Consider the following 19,879-nt stretch of genomic DNA (forward strand, 5'->3'; position numbering starts at 1 on the left):
TATTGGGAACAGATCCTTAACTAAAACACATAATAATGAGATAACTACAGAGAGGTCCTATGGTGCTCTACGTGTTGTACATGGACTAACTAGTGTGCGATCTTTAACCTTTACCAAAAATGGGAATATTTAGAGGGGATTATTTATAAGGGAACATTTACCAAAATTTACAAAGTGAAGGTTCTAAAAACCCTAACAATATATATATACATATATATATATATATATATATATATATATATATATATATATATATATATATATATATATATATATATATATATATATATATATATATGACGCTTTGGTCTAGGACTTCGGTCCACAGGAGATCGGGACAGCGCTCGTCACGCTGTTATGTTCGTTGATTATTATCCCCGCCGATCGCACCGCACCCCCTGGTTTTGGTTTGCACTGGTGGGAACGATGGTCTGTGTGGCAGACAGGCTGTTGGTTCCTTGCGGGTTATGCGGTATTTACCGTGTGAGACATAATTTGTGGCTGGTGCTCACCATAAAAGCTAGGAGGTGCCTTGATCATATATATATATATATATATGTATATATATATGTATATACATATATATATATACATATATATATATATATACATATATATATATATATATATATATATATACATATACATATATATATATATATATATATATATATATATATATATATATTGTCCTGTGGACCACTCTATTAAGACAGAGCATCCATGGATGGCAATTGAGCTTAATGAGGCGTTATCCAATTCAATTGCGGATCATACGCAAGCAGGGGGTTTGGGGGAGAATGCCGGCTTACCTTCATGCGCGCAGACATCTCCAACCTGAAAATCAATAAATCAAACCAAACACGGAGTTGATGTACAAAAAGTAAATGCGGCTCTATTGCCGGACTCCGAGAACAAAGAACTGAGGGTAATAACGAAACCCCTCTTATGGAGCGCTCCCACACTGACTTCGACGACACAACAAATGGAAAGGAGAATAAAATAAAACGTTGTGTGTTGCCTTTGTGTGGGCTTAGCTCTGTCTGTATTCAGGTTGGTCAGGCTCCCAGATGCGGCTCTGGTGTTGGCGCGAACTGCTCAGTCCGTCTCCTGGTGTGCCGCCGGTCCTCCGTGCGACTCAAACGGGTCGCATGCAGCTCGCCCCTCCGGCTGTGCCCGGACTCGTCCACCGGAGGCGCCCCCTCGTCCGAAACCAAGATGAGAGGTCCGCCGGCACAAGAACACGCAAAGGGCAACAGGAGAAGAAAGGAACGGTCTCCAACGCGGGAAGGCAGGAAGAGGCAGGCAACGGTGAAGAGGCAGAGGCGAAGGGTGAAGAGGGAAGAAAGAAAATGTCCGTCTATGCTCTATTTTGTCAGACCTCGTCTGACGTCACCCCTCTCTCTGTCTAACCAGTGCATCATTTTTCGAGCTCTCGAATGTTCTTCCCATTGGCCGAGCACTTTGCGCCCTGGTGTTAATCCATCCCGAGGTGGGCGTGGCCTCAGCCTGCCTGATCGATGTTTGCTGCCCTGCCGGTGTTGTCAGCCCAAGTGCATGGTCGCTTGCTGTTTGTTCTTCCGGTCAGTCATTGTGAGGGGGGATTTAATTAATGTGGTGCGCTTATGGGGCTAACTAATGTATGTGATGTATTGCCATAAGGGACACCGGAATGATCACAGAGGGGAACGACACTCCGGGGAATTAGCATAAACCCCAAACCTACTTTAACATGCCCCATTCCTTGTAATGGGGATGAAGTCCTTAATCCGACAAACCGGGCCAGACAGGTCCCTGACTTACTGTACATCGAGATGGTTCTTCTTCTTTGCAAAATCGGAGCACCTGCAAAGGCAGATCTACCTAAATCCATTGTTGCCCCAACCCAACCGACATAACAATATATGTAAATATATACAGTGCATCCAGAAAGTATTCAGACCCCTTCCCTTTTTCACATTTTGTTATGTTGCAGCCTTATGCTGAAATCGTTTAAATTCTTTTTTTTCCCTCATCAATCTACACTTAATACCCCATAATGACAAAGAGAAAACAGGATTTTAGAAAGTTTTGCAAATGTATTAAAAAGAAAAAACTGAAATATCACATTGACAGAAGTATTCATACCCTTTGCTATGACCCTTGAAATTTAGCTCAGGTGCCTCCCATTTCTCTTTATCATCTTTGAGATGTTTCTACACCTTGATTGGAGTCCACCTGTGGTAAATTATATTGATTGGACATGATTTGGAAAGGTACACACCTTTCTACTGTATATAAGGTCTCACAGCTGACAATGCATATCAGAGCAAAAACCAAGCCATGAGGTCGAAGGAACTGCCTGCAGAGCGAAGAGACAGGATTGTGTCGAGGCACAGATCTGGGGAAGCCTACAAAAAAATCTCTGCTGCATTGAAGGTTCCCAAGAGCAAAGTGGCCTCCATAATTCTTAAATGGAAGACGTTTGGAACAACCAGGACTCTTCCTAGAGCTGGCCGCCCAGCCAGACTGAGCAATCGGGGGAGAAGGGCCTTGGCAATAGAAGTGACCAAGAACCCGATGGTCACTCTGGCTGAGCTCCAGAAATCCTGTGTGGAGATGGGAAAAACTTCCAGAAGGACAACCATCACTGCAACACTCCACCGACCTGGGCTTTTTGGCAGAGAGGCCAGACGGAAGCCAAACAGTTCAATCTTGGTTTCATCAGACCACAGAATCTTGTTTCTCACAGTCTGAGAGTCCTTTGGGTGCTTTTTTGCAAACACCAAGCGGGCTTTCATGTGTCTTTCACTGAGGATAAGTTTCGTCTGGCCACTCTGCCCTAAATCCCAGATCGGTGGAGTGTTGCAGTGATGGTTGTCCTTCTGGAAGTGTTAATTTCACGTGTGCAAAAACAAACTCCATTTCCATATTTAAAATTCGCTTTTCTTTTCCGTAAAGATATAATACTTTTCCGTTTGATGACAGTCGTCACAAAAACGTCAACAATGATGCCGACATATATTTCTTCGTTCACATTTTATTCATCATTATTATCCGGAAGTAAAGGTAATCCTGTTTAAACTTCCATTCATTCCATCGATCTTTTTTTTGTTTTTCACCCCAGTTTTCAACATCGTCCAGAATGAACGAATCCAGAATCAACATCCAGAATGAATAAACAAACTCCATTTCACGTGTGCAGGGACGTGTAATTCACATATGTAAAATAAATAAATTAACAGATGGGAAATTGCTGCGAGATATTACGTTCGGAGCGATTATACACCGCCAAAAGAAAAAAATTCAGCGAGAAACTGAGTGAATTCACCAAGCGAATTTCATCGAATTTCACCGAGTTTCACGAAATTACCGAGATATTTCTTCGTTTTTAATTTTATTAGTTATGTGCATGGACACTTTACACATGTATATACATGTGGGATGTGGGATATATACACGTGGGATGTGTGTGTAAGTGTATATATATGTGTGTGTGTGTGTGTATATATGTGTATGTACGTGTGTGTGTGTGTGTGTGGATGTATATATACACACATACATATATATACCGGCACCGGCAGGGTCAATTTGAGGGGGGTCCTGATGACCCGGCCGAAGCGACCCCTAGCGGGTCGTGGGGGGGGGTCCGGTGTGGTGGTGGGCGGTCGAGTGGGGGGCACCGTGGACGGGGGGCGGCCTCGCCGCGGCGGAAGGGCCACCCGTGGTGGTTGGTCGACGTCCACCTGCGCCGGCTTGAGGCGGTCCACCGCAATCCGGTCCGACCTGCCGCCAATGTCGATGACGAATGACTTGTCGTCCCGTCGCAGGACCCGGAAGGGCCCGTCGTACGGCGGCCGGAGTGGCCCCCGATGTGCGTCGTGACGCACAAAAACATACTCCGCTGTGCGAAGTGCTGGGGGGACGTAGGACTGGGGGTCACCGTGGTGGGATGTTGGCATGGGGGCAAACCGTCGGGCGGCCTCCTGGAGGTCCGAGCGCTGGTGAGCTGCGGACCAGGGACTGGTAGCGTCGGGCACGAATTCGTCCGGGACGCGTAGCGCCTGGCCGTAGACAAGCTCGGCGGTGGATGCCTGGAGGTCCTCCTTGGGGGCCGTGCGGAGGCCCAAAAGGACCCACGGCAGCCGGTCGGCCCAACCGCCGTCTTGAAGGCCGGCCATGAGCGCGGCCTTCATGGAGCGGTGGAATCGCTCGCACAACCCGTTTGCTTGGGGGTGGTAGGCCGTAGTACGGTGGAGCTTGACCCCCAGGTTGCGGGCGACCGCGCCCCACAACTTGGAGGTTAACTGTGGTCCGCGGTCTGACGAGATGTCCGCCGGTGTGCCGAAGCGGACGACCCAGGTGGCGATGAAAGCCTGCGCCACGTCGGCGGTGGTGGTGGAGACGAGGGGAACGGCCACCGGCCACCTGGTGGTCCTGTCCACCATGGTGAGCAGGTGTGTGAACCCCCGTGACGGGGGGAGGGGGCCCACCAGATCCACGTTGAAGTGGTCGAAACGTCGTTCGGGCACGGTGAAAGGTGCCAGCGGGGCCTGGGTGTGTCTGTGAACCTTGGCCCATTGGCAGGCTGTGCAGGTGCTGTCCAATCGCGGACGTCCCGACGAAGGCCGTGCCAGACGAATCGCGCCGACACCAGCTTCTGGGAAGCTTTCCGGCCCGGGTGGGAAAGGCCGTGGATGGAGGCGAAGATGCGGCGTTGCCAGGTGACGGCCACGATGGGGCGAGGCTGGCCTTGGGAGACGTCGCAGAGCAGGACAGTGTCCGCAAAGGGGATGTCGGCCAGGCGGAGGCCTGTGTCCGCCGCCCAGAGGGCTTGCACCGTGGTGTCGGTGGTTTGGTCCGCCGCCATAAGCGCGAAGTCCACGCCCAGGTGGACCGCGTTCGCGCTGGCCCGGGAAAGACAGTCGGCCACGGCGTTGTTTTTGCCGGTGACGTGCCGGATGTCCATGGTAAACTCCGACACGGTGGAGAGGTGGCGCTGTTGGCGGGCCGACCACGGCTCCGTGACCTTGGCCATTGCATAAACCAACGGCTTGTGGTCGACGAACGCCGTGAAAGGTCGGCCCTCCAGGAGGTGGCGGAAATGGCGGACGGCCAGGTGTAGACCGAGGAGCTCACGGTCAAACGTGCTGTATTTGAGCTCGTTCGGCCGGAGCTGCCGGCTGAAAAAAGCGAGTGGCTGCCAAACCCCGTTCACCCATTGCTCATGTACGGCGCCCACCGCGTAGTCGGAGGCATCCGTGGTGAGGGCGATGGGAGCGTTGAGCACCGGGTGAGCGAGCAGTGTTGCGTCGGCGAGGGCCTGCTTTGAGCTTTGGAAGGCCACGTCCATTGCTGCGGACCAGGCGATGTCGTGCTTGGCCGGCTTGCCCCGGAGGGCTTCGTAGAGGGGCTGCATGAGTTGAGAAGCGCGGGGCACGAAGCGGTGATGAAAATTCACCATTCCCAGGAATTCCTGCAGGGCCTTTATGGTGCGGGGACGCAGGAACGTGGTGATGGCCTCGACCTTGGTTGGCAGCGGCACGGCCCCGTTCTTGGTGATGTGGCGGCCCAAAATATCAACGGCCGTCGTGCCGAAGTGGCCTTTGGCCGGGTTGACGAGGCCGTGCTCGCTGAGGCGCCCGAACAGTGTTCGGAGGTGGAGGAGGTGCTCGGCCCGGGACGTGCTGGCGACGAGGATGTCATCCAGGTAAACGAAAAGGAACGGCAGGTCACGCAGCACGCCGTCCATCAAGCGCTGGAACGCCTGAGCCGCGTTCTTGAGACCAAACGGCATCCGTAAGAATTCGAATAAGCCGAACGGCGTGATGACTGCCGTTTTAGGGACGTCGGCCACCCTGACAGGTACCTGGTGATATCCCCGTATGAGATCAATTTTCGGAAAAATGACCCGTCCCGCCAGACGGGCGGAGAAGTCTTGGATGTGCGGGATCGGATACCTGTCGGGGGTGGTAGCGTCGTTAAGGCGGCGGTAGTCGCCACATGGGCACCAGCCGCCCCCTGGCTTTGGGACGATGTGTAGTGGCGAAGCCCACGCGCTTTCGGAGCGCCGCACGATGCCGAGGTGTTCTAAAGTGTCGAACTCGGCTTTGGCCACGGCGAGCTTGGCTGGGTCGAGGCGGCGGGCTCTGGCGTAGACCGGCAGGCCCGTGGTTGGTATGTGGTGCTCGATCCCATGCCGTACTGCGACGGCCGAAAACGTCGGCCGCGTGAGGGCCGGGAACTCCGTGAGCAGGCGAGCAAACTCGTTCGCCGCCGGGAGGGCGCATGCCAGCTTGGTCGGCGTGGAGCTGCTCAATGTGCATACCAGGGAGCTGAAGGTTTCGGCGTTGATTAAACGACGCTGTTGGACGTCCACCAGCAGTCCGTGTGCGCAGAGGAAGTCGGCGCCTAGCAGAGCCATGGGCACGTTTGCGGTTACAAACGTCCAAGTAAAGCATTGGCCGCCGAAGCAGAGGGTGACGTTGCGCGGGCCGAAGATGCGGATGGCCGATCCGTTGGCCGCAACCAAGGAGGGGCCGCAAACCGCGGACTGCCTGTCCTGGTCAGAGGCGGGTATGACGCTCATTTGGGCGCCGGTGTCGCACAGGAAGCACCGTCCGGACGCTTTATCCGTGATGAACAGTAAGTTGCCCGTGTGGCCGGCGCTCATGGCTGGTAATGAACGCCGGCCCGGCCGTTTCCCGGCCTGCCGAAGGTGCACGGGGGTCGGCATGTCCGGGCCTTCTGTCCGAACCTGGCATGATAGTAACACCACGCTTGGTCAGGTGGAGGCCCCGGTCGTCGTGCTGGAGGTGGTCGGCTCGGTGTAGCGGCCGCCAATTGCGTCGGCAGTTCGGTCGTCGACCGTGCCGGGTGCTCGGGCACCATGGGTGTTACGTCGGACGGCGGTGGGCCCCAGGTCGCTGCTGCGATGCGCTGGCCTGCGGCGGAGATCTTGTCGGCTTCCCTGGCAAGGGCACGGGGATCCGTGATCGTCGTGCTTGCCAGGGCGAGGCGTACCGGGCTAGGCAGCTGACGGAGGAACAGCTCCCGGAACAGGAATGCCGGAGAGTGCTCGCCGAGCAGCGAAAGCATGTAGTCCATTCGCTCGGAAGGGCGCGTGTCGCCGAGCTCGGGCAGGTCGAGCAGGCGCCGTGCGCGTTCCGCCGATGGGAGGGCAAAAGCGTCGAGGAGGAGCTTTTTAATCGCGCCGTATTTGTCAGCGGCTGGCGGGCTCTCGAGGAGGCTCAGGGCGCGGGCTGCGGTGGCTGAACCGAGCGCTGCTACCACTTGGTGGAAGCGGGTGTCGTCGGCCGTGATGCCTCGCAGGGCGAACAGGGAGTCCGCCTGTGCGAACCAAACAGCCGCGTGAGCCTCCCAGAAGGTAGGCAGTTTAAGGGCGACTGCCGTGTCCATGTCGGTAGGTCACCAATGAAGGAGCTCAGGCTTCCACGTCGATCGGAAGAATGGACGCGACAAAAAGCTGGAATTCGTCCGAGTTGCTTTATTCAAACAAAACACTCAGGTACTCTGAAAAGCCCGTTTATCGGGCAGCAATATATATACACACATTATCCCAGAGCGTTTGCCCAGGAAAGGCGAGAGGGGGCGTGGCCGAGCGTCCTGGCTGCGGCCTGGCAAGTTGAGGGCGAGCCTGCCCGGGCATGCCCGGGCGTCCTGACCGAGGCCTGGCAAATTGAGCGCGGGCCTGCCCGGGCGTCCTGGACGAGCCCGGCATGGTGATCGCTCCGCGTCCTTGATAGGTGCAAGGTGATTGTGAAAACCCAGCGGTAGCCGCTACATATATATATATATATATATATATATAAGCTGCGCTTCACTTCCGTTGAACTTGGGGCCGGTGAGTGAACTTTGGCGTGGCTCTCCCTTCTGTATGCAATTTTTTACTCACATCACACATCTCACACACATCACCATACACACTTGACTGATATACATGCCTGCTGTTTTTGTAGACTCAGAAGAAGACCTTTGTTGGTCGAAAGCTTGTCGAATTAAAGATCGAAGCCCTGAAGCTACGTCCGCGTCTTATTCAATCTCCCGATTATATATATATATATATGTGTATGTATGTATGTATGTATGTATGTATGTATGTATGTATGTATATATATATATATATATATATATATATATATATATATACACATACATACAAACATATATATATATATATACACATACATACAAACATATATATATATATATATATATATATATATATATATATATATATATATATATATATATATATATTGTTACGGAATCCAACTTCGGCCTTCCCCACTTACCAAGGGGGGATTAAGCCCCTCGCTTATATGACTGACCGACGTGGTCCTGGGGGTATGACGTCATGCCCGGTCAGCGCTGGGTAGGGTATTAGGCCCAACCGTCCTATGACCTAAATACCAGCACCTACCGGTACGCAAGGAAATACTCCCCCGCTCACGGTCGCAGCGTAATGGACTAGTTGCGCCGAGCGAAGCGAACTGCACCGTGAGCCGGTTACCAAGACTGACCCGATTAATCTTCGTCGGCCGAATCGCGCCACGGGCCCTCAATGGGGGAAATCACTAAAGCGACCGAATGTGAAGAAGAAGACGAAGGTAGGAAGAACAAATATAATTTATTACTATTATTTACAAATCATCAAAATAACCAAGGAGAAAGAAGGATAAGAAAATAAAGACAGAAAGAATGGAAGGAGACACAGTGCAATTATTAGCTTAACTATACAAGCTTAATTAATACCCCGGGACAACGTGAAAGACAGACGAATGATCACACTTACACGGGGAATGCAGGCAGGAATGAATGGCTGAAGGTGGATGGCTTGGAGAGTCAAGGAAGGTCCAGCGGGGACTGGGCACGGTCGGGCCGGAAGGCACCGCCGTCACAAAGCCGAGCCGCGGTCGTGCGAACTTCCGCGGTTCCAAACTGCGCGGGCGAAGTTCCTTTTCCGCACTGCTGCGTCGCGCGCTCCTTGCATTGCCTCATTCCGTATCTCCTCTGCAGCGCGGCACATATCTCATCTCCGTAGCTCATCTGAGGTGGGGGCGTCTCCCGCGGGTTATATAAGCCCCACCCTTGAACCTTCGCGAACCTCCCAGATCGTTCTCTCTCCGCCCGCTCAAGCCAAACCCCCTCGTGCTGGGTTGGTTGAGCGGGGCCGACTCACTCCTCCTTTCTGTGACGAGGTGCGGAGACACGCCTTTCTTCTCCGTACCGACCGCGTGCTCAATGGAGTCCATTTGCGGCGAAAACCATCCAAACCTGGCACTTTGAAGATGGAACCTAATCTTATTTAATTCGGTGCAATGGAGAGTCGACTATTGGGAAACACAGCCTTAAACTACATAGAATAAGGGAATAACTATTTAAAAGGATATATGGTGTCCTGCGTGTATGTTTATGGAATTAACTATGAAGACGACCTTCGACCTTTCTTTACATTACGGAGGGTGACATTTCCACACAACAAAACCATAATTCTCACATTCGTTACAATATATATATATATATACATATATATGTGTGTGTGTGTGTGTGTGTGTGTGTGTGTGTGTGTGTGTGTGTGTGTGTGTATACATACATCCACATACACACACACACACACACACACACACACACACACACACACACACACATGTACACCCACACATATGCACACACATATACACATACACACACACATATATATATATATACACATACGCACATACAGACACACACATATACAGTCACGTGAAAAAGTAAGTACACCCCATGTAAAGTATTGACTTTTTCAACACATTTCAACATACAGCTATTTGATCTTCATTTCAACAATATTGATAGATAAAGGTGATATAATATAACAAATATCATGAAACATTTACATTTTGTAGTCCATTGTATAATTTAAATAAACATAAATGCAAATTTCGCATTTGGAAAAAGTAAGTACACCCTTAGCTCTAATAGGTGGTATTCAGGGCCGGCGCTACCATTAGGCCAACTCGGCAGCCGCCTAGGGCGCAGACATCAGAGGGCCACATTACTGAACCTTAAAGGGTCACAGTTTTATACAAATTATTGTTTTAAGAAAAAACATAATAAAAGGAAAATATAATAGTTCAATGTTCATAATAGTGCAAGTGATTAATTTTGAGCATGTACACTTTGTGGCATACGTCACATCCTGGTTGAAACAGATTTAGCCTCCTCCCATACGTCACATCCGGCATGTTCAAAACGCTGCCGCCATTTCGTCGTTGGGCGCATGGATTGATCATCATCAGGAAAACGGGAGAATTAATAATCGAAGTTGGCAAAAAAAATTGGGGGGGGGGGGGGGGGGGGGATGCAAGTAGCTGGCCTAGCCTAGGGCGCAAAATAGTCTGGCGCCGGCCCTGGTGGTATTGCCACCTTTAGCAAAAACAACCTCAAGTAGGCGTTTCTTATAACTGTCTACCAGTCTCTGACATCGACTGGGAGAAATTTTTGCCCACTCCTCCATGCAGAATTCTTTCAGCTGTGTGATGTTTGAGGGGTTTCTTGCATGCACAGCTCGTTTCAAATCCCCCCACACCATCTCGATGGGATTAAGATCCAGGCTTTGACTTGGCCATACCAGAACCCTCCATTTCTTTCTTTCAGCCATTCCTTGGTGGATTTACTGGTATGTTTAGGGTCATTGTCATGTTGCAAGGTCCACCTTCGGTTGAGCTTCAACTTTTCCGACAGATGGCCCCACATTATCCTCAAGCACCCTCTGGTACAATGAAGAATTCATAGTGGATTCTATGATGGTGAGCTGACCAGGCCCTGATGCAGCAAAGCTGCCCCAAACCATAATATTTCCACCACCATGCTTTACAATTGTGTCAGGTTCTTGTGGTCAAATGCTCTCTTTTGTTTTCCCCAAACATGTCTTCTGGTACTGTGGCCAAATCGCTCTACCTTTGACTCATCTGCCCAGAGCACATTGTTCCAGAAGTGCTGGTCTTTGCCGAGGTGTTCATTGGCAAACTTTATTCTTGCCCTGATGTTCTTTCTGGACAGCAAAGGTTTCCTCCGAGCACACCTCCCATGAAGATCAAATTTGTGCAGCCTCTTTCCAATGGTAGACTCGTGCACTTTGACATCAACAGTGGCAAGAGCTACCTGTAGGTCCCCTGATGACATTCTGGGGTTCTTAGAGACTTCTTTCAGCATCTTTCGGTCTGCTCTCGGGCTGAACTTGCTGGGGCGGCCTGGCCTGAACAAGTTGGCAGTTGTTTGAAATCTTCTCCACTTGTAGATGATCTTCGGGACAGTCGAATGATTGATTTCAAATTGTTTGGAGATCTTTTTAAATCCCTTCCCAGACTCGTAGGCATCTATAACCTTCTTTCTGAAGGCCTCAGAGAGCTCTTTTGATCTAGGCATGGTGACGCCGCACACTTGAACAACCAAGCGCAAACCAAACTAAATGTCTGAGGTTTAAATAAGACAGGTTCCTCCAAGGTCCTCTCTGATGAGGTTCTAATCATTTGCACCTGAGCAGGTGCACCTGATTCTAATTTTAGGTATTTGAAGTAGTGATAAATGTTGGGCTCGGAAGCACCTCCACGCGCGGCTGCTCGGGAATCACCTCCAACGCGCGAATCGCGCGCTGCCCCATCGCGGGCACAACCCGATCAATCGCTGCTCGGTGGAAATCGCGCACTGCACCCTTCGCGGGCACCACTCTGCGAGGCCGGCGATTCTGATCGCGGCTCGTCGAAATCCCACCTACGCGCGAATCGCGCGCTGCCCCATCGCGGGCACAGCCCGATCAATCGCTGCTCGGTGGAATCACCTCCTACGCGCAAATCGCGCACTGCGCCCTTCGCGGGCACCACTCTGCGAGGCCGACGATTCTGATCGCGGCTCATCGAAATCCCACCTACATGTGGCTACTCAACGAGGCCGGCGAACTCCGCTGCCCGGAATCGCCTCAATGGAGGCTCGCTTGGCACCATGCGAGGACTCGCCGCAGCACGGATGAGTTTCTAAGGACGTCGAGCGGGACCTTCATAGCCTTTCACGACACTCGGGCTTATGCTTATGATAGATGATCGTATACCATGTGTATTCTATATGACTAACTATGTCTAAAACTCCGGACAAAACACGGCCCGAAAGCTAAACAAACGAGACGCTACTTCAGGGCGTGATATGTATTCGATCCTTTGACCCGACAGCTAAAAAACGAGACGCTACTTCAGGTCGTGCAGTCTATCGCTGCCAAGCATGCTCGCCCTCTCGACTCGGCGTGCTCGCCCTCTCGACTCGGCATGCTCGCCCTCTCGACTCGGCATGCTCGCCCTCTCGACTTGGCGTGCTCGCCCTCTCGACTCGGCGAAGCCGCACTGGTTCAACGGGCCGAGCTCAACTTTCGGTTTCCCTCGTACGCGGTGCGCCCTAGATAATACTTTTCGCTCGTCGGCCGGGTTCGTATTCCGTACACCGATCTCGAGCCCGCTCGAATGCTGCTGCCCAATGGACGCGAGACTTTAGATTTCGGAGTGCTACTTTACTCCGTCTGGGGATACCGCTCAGCTGGAACTCGCCGTCAAACCCGCCCGCACGCGCCCGAACCAATTGATGACGTCATCGACTAAATCACGCGTTTGCTTTACAGCGCCATTTAACTGTTTCCCGCGCTTGCGTCATCAGAGTTCGTCTACCTGGGTACCTCTACAGATAGCAGAAATACTCAATCTGACCGCCCCTGCCCGAAAGTGCGTGTCATAACGTGGCGGCCTTCGAGGGCGACTAGCCAACATCGCGGACTTATGCCGTTAATCGATAAGGCACGGGGCATTTGGGGGTGCACGGTGACCCCATGACACGGTGACATTGAGCGTTGCGCCCGACTCCCTCGTCTCCTGAGCAAGCCACGTGGGCACCGGCCCACCAGATCGCCCTTGACTCTGGGCTTGTTGCTTCTAGGACAGGTTCTCCTGGCTTGCCTCCACACATTTCGAGACTGCGAGACGCCTCGCCCGGCCGCTGCCTGATTGCGTTCCCTCTGATCCAGACTGTGAAGGTCGCTCGACTTCGGTGCGCGGTGCGCGGCTGTTATCTCACACTTCACGATGGGGGGGGGGGGGGGGATGGATGAGTGAAGGGGTGAGATGATGGTCCATCCATCCGGGCCATCCTCTTGGATGTCGATCCATCCATCCGGGCCATCCTCTTGGCTGTCGATCCATCCATCCGGGCCATCCTCTTGGATGTCGATCCATCCATCCGGGCCATCCTCTTGGATGTCGATCCATCCATCCAGGCCATCCTCTTGGATGTCGATCCATCCATCCGGGCCATCCTCTTGGATGTCGATCCATCCATCCGGGCCATCCTCTTGGCTGTCGATCCATCCATCCGGGCCATCCTCTTGGATGTCGATCCATCCATCCGGGCCATCCTCTTGGATGTCGATCCAACCATCCGGGCCATCCTCTTGGATGTCGATCCATCCATCCGGGCCATCCTCTTGGATGTCGATCCATCCATCCGGGCCATCCTCTTGGATGTCGATCCATCCATCCGGGCCATCCTCTTGGATGTCGATCCATCCATCCGGGCCATCCTCTTGGATGTCGATCCATCCATCCGGGCCATCCTCTTGGATGTCAATCCCTCCATCCGGGCCATTCTCTTGGATGTCGATCCATCCGGGACGTTTTCCATTTCTCGATCTCGACGTTTTCTCTCCGGGACAATCCCTCCGGGACGGTAGCCGGTATAGCCGATCTTCTCCGATCCTCTGCGCGCTGTGCTGCAGGTCGGGAGATTCTGTGCGCTTCGCTGGGAAGGCGCATTTCGGTCGTTTTGTGCGTCATCGTAACTGCCATGCCGGTCGTTCAGGCAGCCTACGGAGGGCACTCGTGGCAAACGTTTTGCTTGAAACTATTTGCCGGAGCTTGTAATTCGTACGCGCTGCCGTCAGAGAGCGCTCGAGTCTCGTGATTTCAAAACAGGGGGACTCCGGGGTATCGCGTAACTCTCGTTATGGCTCTCGTCGGTTCTCTCCCTCAGCAATTCCATGACATGGATCTAATGTGGATCGACCATGTACCCTTGGGAGCCAAGGCAGGTACAGACTTACTGTAATGGACTTACTGTAATGGCCTCCTGTCATGTAATCTTACTTACTGTTACAACTCCTCGGCCGGTACAGACTTACTGTAATTGACTTACACTGTCATGGCCTCCTGTCATGCAATCTTACTTACTGTTACAGCTTACTGTAAAGAGGCTTACTGATTTACACATCTTCCACATCGACACATCTTCCTGTAATGTGTTGCCTTGCGACGAATAGACATGGCTTACTGGTTTACACATCTTCCACATCGACACATCTGCCTGAAATGCGTTGCATTGCGACGAATGGACATTCGCTCTTCGACAAGGTACACCTTATGTAATGAGTTGCATATCGCAAAGGTACACCTTATCCAGCACATAGGCCTGTGAGACTAGACTATTGTGACCCACAGGCTCATCGTCTGCCAGTATCGGACATGTTTGCTAACCAGGCTATGAGTGCGCCTAGAGAACATCTGCCGTCCCTCCCTTCGCCTGATACACCCCTGCCTGAAGCGCTGAGGGCACTGAGGTGCCCCTCCGACACCTGCCTCCAGCGGCTACTCCGAAGCAGGGGACTCCGGATTTGGGGACGTCGTACCCGGTAGTTTCCGAACCTGTGCTGGCAGGGTAATTCGCCACACTGACCTCTACGGATGGACCGACTGACCTGTACTACTGATAATGGATTTGTTTCGTATAGCGCTTTCCAGGAAGCCCTAAAGACGCTTTGACAGTGTGCGAAACATAACACAATGGCGCAAAGACAAGAATCAATAGGGATATTTCTTTGACACCCTAATAGTGATATAATGACTTCCTCTACCCATTAATGCTGACGCGCGCTCGCTTCCTGCCTAGTGGCAGCATAGTTCTAACGGCGGGGAGAATGTGGTGAAAATGCAAGTTGAACCCAGGTGTGACGCTCACTTAAACCACTGGGCGGTGTCTATAAGACCTCGGGACGTCCGCGACTCGAGGCCACTCCTGCGACTTTATACAATGACATGTAGAATTGAATGGTACGTACCCACTTATATTCTAGGCTTGCTTGCATTGACTGATATATCCAATCTTTCTCATATGATGCCTTGATCCTGACATATATGTTGCATGGTGTATTTTACAGGATGATGTTACGATCTAATTGAAATTAAACCTATCTATGGGACGAGTTGTGGATTTGGTTGATTTTCACAACAGTACTTACTTTTTCCACATGCGAAATTTGCATTTCTGTTTATTTAAATTATACAATGGACTACAAAATGTAAATGTTTCATGATTTGTTATATTGTAATCACCTTTATCTATCAATATTGTTGAAATGAAGATCAAATAGCTGTATGTTGGAAAAGTCGAAACTTTACATGGGGTGTACATACTTTTTCACGTGACTGTATGTGTATATGTGTGTGTGTGTGTATATGTGTGTGTGCATGTATGTATATGTGTGCATGTGTATGTGTATATGTGTGTGTATGTGTATATGTGTGTGCATGTGTGTGGGTGTACGTGTGTGTATGTGTGTGTGTGTGTGTGTGTGTGTGTGTGTGTGTGTGTGTGTGTGTGTGTGTGTGTGTGTGTGTGTGTGTATCGCACGGGGAATCAAGGCGCGCACGAACCACGCATAATTTGGGTACGTCCGAGCGGATGGCGTACCACATGGTCCATGCAGTTTTCTGGTATTGGAACCCGATTTGAGCGGTTTGATTCGTACCACGCTTAGTCAATGATGGAAAGCACAAAAGAGGCAGAAACAAAGGAAGAACACAGGTTTAATAATTATTTACACTATTATGTACAGGTTGAAGAGACACAGAGCAGAACTTAAGCAGTCTTAACTTATACCCAGACATGGGCCCGATCACACTCACAGGGGGAAATGAAGGAAGGATGATGTTCACGCGCTGAACGCGCCAACTTGGTCGTCCAGGAACAGCTTCGCCCGGCATGGCTCTCCACGGTCACAGCACATCCCTCGATGAAGGCAAGCAGGCGGCGGGAGGGATCCTTGCAGCAGGTCTCGAACAAAGGCAGAGCAGGCAGGCGGAAAATATACGCATCTCTTGCCAGGCTCGACGGTTTCTCACAGCACTATTAATTAACAGTGCGCTTTCTCTCGCGTAACTCAATAGGGAGGATCTGCCTCAAGCTCAACCGAGCGTTTAACTTGAAAGAGCGCCTTATAACTTGGTTCATGCGCGTCTTCTCTCTCCTCCACTGTGGTTCAGCCCAACACGTCCCAGAACTGTTCAACTCTCAAGCGCCTTCTCATACCTGGGGTGGGGGCTTTGCGCAATCAGTTATATTGCCACGCCCTCAGCCCGCTCGAATGTTCCAAACCACGCCTTCTGATGCAGCGGCAAGCCACTCCCTTGAGCCCCGATTGGTGGCTCATGCTTACCGTCGGCTCCTACTCTGCCTTCCTTCGGCCTTGATCGACTTGTTAGGCCGGCCTCGTGTTAATTTGCGCCAAAAACCAAAGTATCGAGGCAGCATAAGCAATGGAAGGACCTAACTCTCATTATTCTACTCAACGCAAAACTAACACAGGAAAAGGACTACGCTGACATTTACTAAGAAATAACTAAGCTTTAAACGAGGCTACATGTTGTAGTGTGACTAACTATGGGGGAAAAATCAACCTTTTATTGCACAACCACAAAACCGCAACACTACCCCCTTCCCTTGTCAGACTCTTCCCCGAGTCGACACCATCAAATGAAACGACCGGTTCAGAGAATGATATGCGAAATTACTTTTACTTTTAAATGTGACGTATAGGTGTGCTTCCCCCTAACATTTACTCTAACCAGTGTGTGCGACAGTTTTAAAACACTATATATGTCCCCCCTATTGCGTTGAGTAGCTATCTAACACATTCACGCCCACAACTAACCGAAATCCGGAATTTTTTCAAACTAAACACAAAGCCGGTGGGCAGCATCTTATATTTACAAGCACAGAAACGTAACCTTATTTACAATTCTACGACCCAGGACCTGTCCTTTTTGGAAGAGAAGGTTGGAGGGGAGAGAAAGCACAGCAAAAACAAAACACACTCAAAATCATAACACTTGCTGCTTGCTTCTTGCATCTTGTTTCTTGCTTCTTCTGTGTGCCTATCAAACCGGCTAGCCCCCGGACCGGCATACAGGCCATTTTTGATCTTCAGGGCAACATAAACTTACAAATCTTCTCGTCCTTAGCACACCATAATAAAAATGCACAACAAATGTTTTTATTGTATGTCATTGCCAGGCAGGGCCAACCTCATGTGGTCCGACTGCATGACATTAGTGCCACTCAAAACAAGTGGTCCGAAGATGCAAGGTGATGTTGCAGCAAGGTGCTGCACGGCAGAGGTGCAAGGCCACAAGGCTTGTGGTCCATGAATGTGTAAGGTGCAGCAAAGTGTTTGTGGCAGCAAAGTGCTGCACAGGTGCAGCAGAGTTACAACAAAACGATATGGCAGCAAATGCCATATCGTTTTTTTGTCAAACCTCGACTCTGATTCTGCAACTGGACCAGATGGCATCAGCCCACGGGTTCTAAAATCCTGCTCTGCCGCTCTATCTCACCCTCTCTCTGTTCTTTTCACCCTATCTTTTGCTCAAGGTCATCTGCCAGCATCCTGGAAATCAGCAAAGATTACCGCTTTACACAAAAAAGGTGCAAAAACAGATCCTTGCAACTACAGACCAATCAGCCTGCTCCCAATTATCAGCAAAGTCATGGAATCCATCATTGCTTCGGATATGAAATCTTTCCTCTTCTCCAATGGCTTGATCTCTGATCATCAATTTGGTTTCAGACCAGGTCACTCTACTCTGGACATGCTGCTTCTGCTGTCTCAACAATGGATGGAGGTCCTCAATGCCAAACAGGAAATCAGAGCTGTCTCCCTTAACATATCACGTGCCTTCGATACGGTCTGGCACCCAGCTCTGCTCACCAAACTCTCCTCCTATGGTATCCATGGAAATCTCCATGCATGGCTTGCAGACTTCCTCTCTGGTCGTAGTCAACGTGTGGCCCTGAATGGATTTCTCTCATCTCCCCCTTCCCGTTCAGGCTGGAGTTCCCCAAGGCAGTGTGCTGGGCCCTGTGCTTTTTCTGGTCTTTATCAATGATCTCTCCGACTCTCTGGAAAATCCTCTGTATCTCTTTGCTGATGACTCCACTCTCTGCCGCTCCATTCCTCTTCCCTCAGATCGGCAGTCTGCAGCCTCCTCACTCTCTGAAGACCTGGACAATATCACAGACTGGTCAAACATGTGGAACATGTCTTTCAATCCTGACAAATCTCACACTCTTACTATGTCTCTCCGAAAAGATCGACTGGACAACCCTCCCATCTACTTTCTCAACAATCCTCTCCAAGAAGTTCTGTCGCTCAAGCTTTTGGGTCTCACCATCTGCCATGATCTTTCTTGGGAAAACCACATTTCCAAGCTGGCCTCCAAAGCCAGTCGCCGACTGGGCATCCTCCGTCGTGCGAAGTCCTTCCTAGGCACACCTGAGCTCCTCACCACATACAAGGCTTTCATCCGCAGCTCAATGGAATACTGTTCTCCCCTATGGGCTGGTGCTCCTGCCTCACACCTGGCTCGGCTTCACGCTGTTGAATCCAAAGCTTTCAGAATCATTGGAATCTCCCGCGATTAAGCTATCTCTGAGGGCCTTTCACTCACTCACCGCAGGCAGGTAGGTGGTCTTTCTGTCTTCTACCGACTCCTCTCCGGCCTTGCTCCCCCAGCTCTCTCTGTGCTCTGTCCCCCAAATATTCCTACTGGTCGCACAAGATCTGCCAGCCACCCTCTGATGGTTAAACTGCCGAAATCTCGGCTCTCTGCTCACCTTCACTCTTTCATTCCTCTTTTCTCCCACCTCTGGAACAAACTCCCACACTCACTACAATCACACTCCTCCCTCCAGGTCTTCAAAACAGCTGTTCACCACCATCTCTTATCTTCCCCCATCCAAAACCTTGATCTTTTCTACCCCCACTAATTCACCCCAGATCCACCTTGTTTGAAATTCCAACTTCTTTCCTGGAAGTCTTGGCAGTGTCCATATGTTTTATCTCTCCCCCCCCCCCCCCCCCCTTCCCATGCCTCTCCCCCAAAGCCCTCTCCCTCCCACAGTTCTCTCGATGTCTCCATGTCTCTCGGTCCCTGCTCTCAAATGTTGTGTTTGTGTCCTTCCCCCTCTCTCCCCATCTTGTCTACCGCTCCCGATGTTATTTGTTTTGTGTGTCTGTTTGTCTTTCTGTGTGATTAATGTTCGCTCTTTCACGAGCCTCGATCTTGTATACAAAAAAAAAAAAAAAAAAAAAAAATGCTGCGCCGTTCGGCTGCACAGATGTAACAAGGGTGCAGCAGAAGGATACAGCAGCAAAGTGCTGCGCAGTTCGGCTGCACAGATGTAGCAAGGTGGCGCAGGATGCTGCACAGGTCGATGGTGCTGCACAATTCCACCTCCAAATTTGGTCCTGGGGTGGGGGGGGGGGGGGGGGGGAAGACAAAGCACGACGAGCAAAGCAGAAAGGGCGCAACGGCACACAGCAACACAAGGTAATGCAGCGCGAGGGGCGTGGAGGAGCGAGCAGAGCAGACTCGTCCTTAACCGTCCATACCCCCCACCGTCGGCGTACACTCCCTAGCCCTCCTTGTATTTACAATCCGTCTCTTCGTCCTGTCTCCCATATCCCCCTCCATTCCAAATTCGTCTCCCAATCCCTCCCAGAAGGAAGGGATGGAACAAACACAAAGTC

At 51.1% G+C, this 19,879-nt stretch overlaps 1 protein-coding gene across 1 annotated transcript in view; it reads left to right on the forward strand.

Annotated features, from left to right (window-relative positions):
- The window catches only part of LOC137418821 (beta-2 adrenergic receptor-like), an 84,939-nt gene that overhangs the window by 15,335 nt on the left and 49,725 nt on the right, over positions 1-19,879 (forward strand). The gene's annotated exons all lie outside the window — the stretch shown is intronic.

This window comes from Myxine glutinosa, chromosome 1, assembly GCF_964187855.1.
Source record: "Myxine glutinosa chromosome 1, kmMyxGlut1.1, whole genome shotgun sequence".
NCBI lineage: Eukaryota > Metazoa > Chordata > Myxini > Myxiniformes > Myxinidae > Myxine > Myxine glutinosa.